This window comes from Mus caroli, unplaced genomic scaffold (assembly GCF_978045245.1).
Source record: "Mus caroli unplaced genomic scaffold, Mus_caroli_1 scaffold_13, whole genome shotgun sequence".
NCBI lineage: Eukaryota > Metazoa > Chordata > Mammalia > Rodentia > Muridae > Mus > Mus caroli.
The window spans coordinates 73,681,552-73,687,551 of NW_028227268.1; positions in this window are offsets into that span (position 1 = coordinate 73,681,552).

Below are 6,000 nucleotides of genomic sequence, written 5' to 3' on the forward strand. Positions count from 1 at the left end.
TGACCTTTTTTCCTTACTGTTTTTAATATTCTACCTTTATTTAGTGCATTTGTTGTTCTGATTATTATGTGTCAGGAGGAATTTCTTTTCTGGTCCAGTCTATTTGGAGTTCTGTAGGCTTCTTGTATGTTCATGGGCATCTCTTTCTTTAGGTTAGTGAAGTTTTCTTCTATAATTTTGTTGAAGATATTTGCTGGCCCTTAAGTTGAAAATCTTCATTCTCATCTCCTATTATCTGTAGGTTTGGTCTTCTCATTGTGTCCTGTATTTCCTGGATGTTTTGAGTTAGGATATTTTTGCATTTTGTATTTTCTTTGATTGTTGTGCCGATGTTCTCTATGGAATCTTCTGCACCTGAGATTCTCTCTTCCATCTCTTGTATTCTGTTGCTGATGCTTACATCTATGGTTCCAGATTTCTTTCCTAGGATTTTTATCTCCAGAATTGCCTCATTTTGGGTTTTCTTTATTGTGTCTACTTCCCTTTTTAGGTTTAGTATGGTTTTGTTCATTTCCATCATCTGTTTGGATGTGTTTTCCTGTTTTTCTATAAGGACTTGCAACTCTTAGCAGTGTTCTCCTGTATTTCTTTAACTGAGTTATTAAAGACCTTCTTGATGTCTTCTACCATCATCATGAGATATGCCTTTAAATCTGAGTCTAGGTTTTCTGGTGTGTTGGGGTGCCCTGGACTGGCTGAGGTGGGAGTACTGGGTTCTAATGATGGTGAGTTTTCTTGGATTTTGTTTGTAAGATTCTTACGTCTGCCTTTTGCCATCTGGTAAACTCTGGAGTCAGTTGTTATAGTTGTCCCTGTTTATTTGACCTCCAAAAGTTGTGCAAACCAATCCACATCCTGTTTAAACACAGACGCCTTGTGTAGACCTGGGTTTCCCCTCATGGATCCGTCCTTGTCTACTCCAAGAAGTCTTCCTTGATGTATTGTCAACAGCTCTGACTTTGGCTCTACTCCTTGTCGTCTAGCTGTGATGTATGTGCCTTATTTTTCATGTTATTTCCTTGGCATCACAGAAGCTAAAATTTGCAAAAACGCTATTAAGCCAATCTTTATACTTAATGAGGTAACCAAGATGTTTAGCGAGTGCTCTAATTTTATGCAACTGAAAAGTTGGTAAAATTATTATGCAACCTGCTGTGTATGCTTGAGTGGGAGGACACAGAAAGACTCAATTAGTGCTGAAGTTGCCTGAGTTCCACCTTTCCACACTCAACTCCCAGGGACACAAGTGAGCCTTGCATAACTGCCTCATGCCATGCTTGGTGCTTTCTGGTTTTGTCTGTGGGGACAGAAATGCCACTGAGTCATTACTCACCCATGACTCCCTATGCCCTTACCTTTCTGGATTCTCTTGGCATCAAAGGTGAGGTGAGCACTTCCTGATACTATTATCATCTACCAGCCAGGGAAAACCACTTGGTACTTTGGACCTTACTTCATCTGTAAGGTGGAGTGCTTGTGAGAGAGTTACTGTCCAGGTGATGTTGTGAGGATAAGCGGTTTCTTCCTTGAGCTGCAGAGGTTGCTGAGATTCATAACTTAGTGCGAGGAACCACCACAGCCCTGCACTACCTCACTCAGGCTAAGTTGGACCAAGTAGCTGCTGTTTTACCACTACATCAGCTGTTGTCCCTAAAACTAAACCCTTTGATTTTGTCCTAGGGGCATTTCTCACTTTAAAATTCACAAAAGGGAGAGGTTTTTTTTTATGAGCTAAGTCTCTAGAGGCCTGTAGGCTCCAATGAGGCAGTTAAAATTAACCAATAGCCTTCCCAAGATCTGAATCACAAGTCTCAGTTTTTCCTATTCCCCATATGCTGCTTAAAAATAACTGATTATTATTCAGTATCCTCACCAAACTCCAAAGATCAGGAAATACTAGCCCCAAACTGCCTCACTGAAATTAATCAGCGGTGAGCAGCAGCTGCCTGTCCCTTTGAAGGAGCTTGCTATGTCTTCAGTGAACAATGTTTCTTTTTAGATACCTTAATCTTCATCCTGTAGGCCTTCTGGTTTTCAATCCTGAGATTTTAAATTATTTGCTATATTTCTTTCTTTCTCTTTTCTTTCTTGTGTGTGTGTGTGTGTGCTGGCTTGGAGGGCAGAGGGCAATTCACAAGAATGTGTTCTCTCTTTCTGGCATGTGGGTTCCAGAGATTGAAACCATGTCAGTTTTGGAAGCAGCCACATTGAGTCTGTATTCCCCATCTTGAACTCTTAAGAAGAGGACAGAAGAGAAAGCCAAGAGAATCAAGGACAACCTATCAGATATGGAAGCAAACTCTGAATTATTGTCCAACTCATAGAACTTCTCTGAATCTGTGTATAAATGTGGTCATGATTTAATGTCTCAGTGATGAGAGTCATGCCTTACATGGCTTTCAGCTCCTCCATCAGAAACTGCTCTTTGAGCTTCATGGCCTTGTCTTTCACTCTCACCTTCACTGCCACAGGGAAACTCATCTTCCACACACATAGCAGCTTCTCAAAGACTGAGGGCATGTACTAACTTCATGTAGTACACTTTATACATAAAAATAATGTACACATTTTAGTGCATGAGTTCTGTGAGATTAAATTTTAATTGTAGCTTAAGGAATTAAAGGTTAACAAGGAAAAAATCATGACTGATGAGATATTTTTAATATAATGTCCATTTTATACATTTTTATATCTTTTCTGTTGTTTGCTTACGTCTTATATTTAATTTTGCCACATTTAGTATTTTTTTCTTTTTTTTTTCTTTTTTTTTATTTTTTTTTTTTTAAGATTTATTTATTTATTATATGTAAGTACACTGTAGCTATCTTCAGACACTCCAGAAGAGGGCGCCAGATCTCGTTAGGGATGGTTGTGAGCCACCATGTGGTTGCTGGGATTTGAACTCTGGACCTTCGGAAGAGCAGTCGGGTGCTCTTACCCACTGAGCCATCTCACCAGCCCTATTTTTTTCTTTTGTTGCCTACTTTAATACCACATATGTAAAAAAAATATATAAATATGATCATTTTGCTTTCATTTGTCAATTTCTCATATATGTTTTAAGATTGATCTACATCTTTCTCCACAATGACAATTGGTACTCAATTCTGTTCCTCTTATTATAATGCATATACTTTACCTCTCCTCCCAACCTCTTCCTTTTTTATCTTTGTTATCTCCTCCTCTTTATACTTTACAACCATAATTTGACATAGCTTTAACAACCTCTAAATCCTATGGCTATTAGCAATATCCTAACTTTCTCCTCCCAGGTACTTTCCCACCATGGTATATTTCTAAATTAATCTAATGCTAGTTTGTATCCTGGGCCAGCCTACTTCCCTTCTGCTCCTAACTAAAATCCTAACACACTGTGTAGTATCCTTGTCAGTTCAGCCTTCACAGTTATTGAAGCCAACTGGACCATTGTTGATAGTTAGCTAGTATGCTATTTACCTACTGAGCTGTGACTGTCTGACTGTGTTTTGGTACAGTTTCTTCAACATTCAAAGTATTCCAATACCAGTAGGATGACAGCCTGCCAATGTGCAGACATAGACAGAGCCTTCCAAATGGTTCCTAGGCTAGCCACTGAGCTAAAAGTTAAGTTAACCTAAGAGGGATAGAAGTACTGTGCTAATGTGATACTCTAAGTTATACAAGAGCCACAAAAACCACACTGATGTCAAAGGAAGATGGCTTTCATGTAAACATTTTTCTGAAACACTAGATTATGCCTTACTTTGGTTCTTAGTTGGTTCTAAGTTTGTTTCACACTGGGTTTTGAAGACAAAACACATGTCATTGAGGCTAAGACTCACTCAGTAAGGAGAAAGCTCCCTATCATGAAAAAGTACCACACCAACAGTGCCGGAATGAAGCATGTCACAATTGTCCAACAAAAATGATGGCCAGTAGGAAGGTAGGTTGACAAAGGTGTACCTCAAAGGCCAACTGGAAACCCTGTTCCAGCATCCATAAGAAAAGTTCACTGGGAAGGGAGAGTCTTACATAGTCACAGACAGACTGACAACATAGGCACGATGTATAAAATTATACTCATTCTTTGTAAAGCTGGTACATTTGCATAAACCTCTGTGCAACTCAACCTTAAACAGGATATCTCCTGAAGGAACCCTGAAGAAGAGGAGGCACAAAGAGTGTAAGAGCCAGAGGGGATGGAGGACACCAAAGAGACAAAGCCTTCTACATCAACAGGATAGATGCATAGGGTCACTCACAGAGACCTAGGCAGCATGCCCAGGGCCTGCACCAGATGGGGTCCTAGAGCTGAAAGAAGTGGACATAGGCCCTCACCCTTAACCCAGAAGCTGTGTCCAATTGATAACCATTTGCAAATGAAAATTCAGTTTCTTCCAAGGGAGTCTCACTGAGGAAACACACTACTCTTATGTGTAGGATGCACGCCAGGAAGAAGATGGCCAACAGGCAATGAACTCAGTGGCATCTTTGGAAGTTCCTTGTCTTCTAGTGTAGTCTCAGGGTGATTTTTAACTTTACCTTATTTTTAATTTCTATTTTATTACATATGTGTGTGTATGTGTATGCATGTCTGTATTTTTTTCTCTCACACATCTTTTGCAAATATATTATGGCTTTCAGTTTAGTGGTTTTGTGGGGTTTCCTGAGTTCGGCAATGAGTGGGTCTCTGTTTTGTGTGCCTTCTCTTGAGCTCTTTTTCTTCCATTTGTTTATTTTGTCCAATTCTGATGTGTTAGTTTTGTTTGATCTTATTATATTTTATTATCCCATAGAAGTCTTTTCACTTTCTAATGAGAGACAGAAAAGCGTGGATCCAGATGGGAGGGGAAGTGGAGAGGAACTGGGAGGTGTAGAGGGAAAGGAAACTGTAATCAGGATCTACTATGTGAGAAAGAAATCTCTTCAATCAAAGAATAAAAAGACAAAACAAAGCTGGGCAGTGCTGGCACATGCCTGTAATCCCATCACTTGGTAGGCAGAGGCAGGTGGATTTCTGAGTTCGAGGCCAGCCTGGTCTACAGAGTGAGTTCCAGGACAGTCTTGAGAAACCCTGTCTTGAAAAACCAAAAAAAAAAAAAAAAAAAAAAAAGAAAAGAAAAGAAAAGAAAGACAGAAAGAAAGAAAAGAACAAAACAAAAACTGTCTGCAAGGTCTACAAAAGCAAAGAACATGTCACAAAAGTTGTCTCATAAAGACAATGATCTCGTATCTGCTTCCTAGAATGAGGTAGCAGTTATCCCTGTTACTACAAGTTACACCCAATGAGTCTTCTACTCCAAACATTATCACCTATACAGAGACTAATCAATATCGGGCACTTAGCTCCTGAGCTGAGTACAGTGAAGCTGTTTTGTTTGGGGCTGAACCCTAACCAAGCAGGAACAGAGTGAAACACTGTTGACTATGAATTGCTTGTGAGAGTTTGAACAGTTCATAGCCCAAGACCAAACACAACCTGTAAATCAACACCTCGATTTCTCTGCTAAAAATCTTTGTGGCTATAGAGTTTCGTGCAGACTGATTTGCATCTGCAGTACATACACAAGAGCTGGAAGACAGAGGCAGAGAAGACCTCCAGTAGAAATTGCTGTGGTATATAATAGGCTTTCAGAATGCCTAATGGGTAGGATGTTTGAATTACACTCAGAACATATGGTTGGAAGGGGCGGTATTTTGAGGAGCACAATAGCTCCATCTGATAGACAGCTTTTGAGAACAGTCCGTGGAAAGCACTAAAGGAATCAGTCCCATTTCCATGATTCACCATGAGAATATCTATCTGATGTTGCTCATCTCAGGAGTATTCAGGAAGTCTCTCAGGTCACCTGAGGGAAAATGACTCTACATTTCCAGGAACACTCTTTCACAGGTAAATTGGAGCTGGACACTGTTTGGGAAGCTGACTGAGATCCTAAGGTTCAGTTTAGTCCTGTGAGATACACTTCTATCTATGCACAATTACTATAGAGTAACAGTAAAGTATACTCTCTTACTATT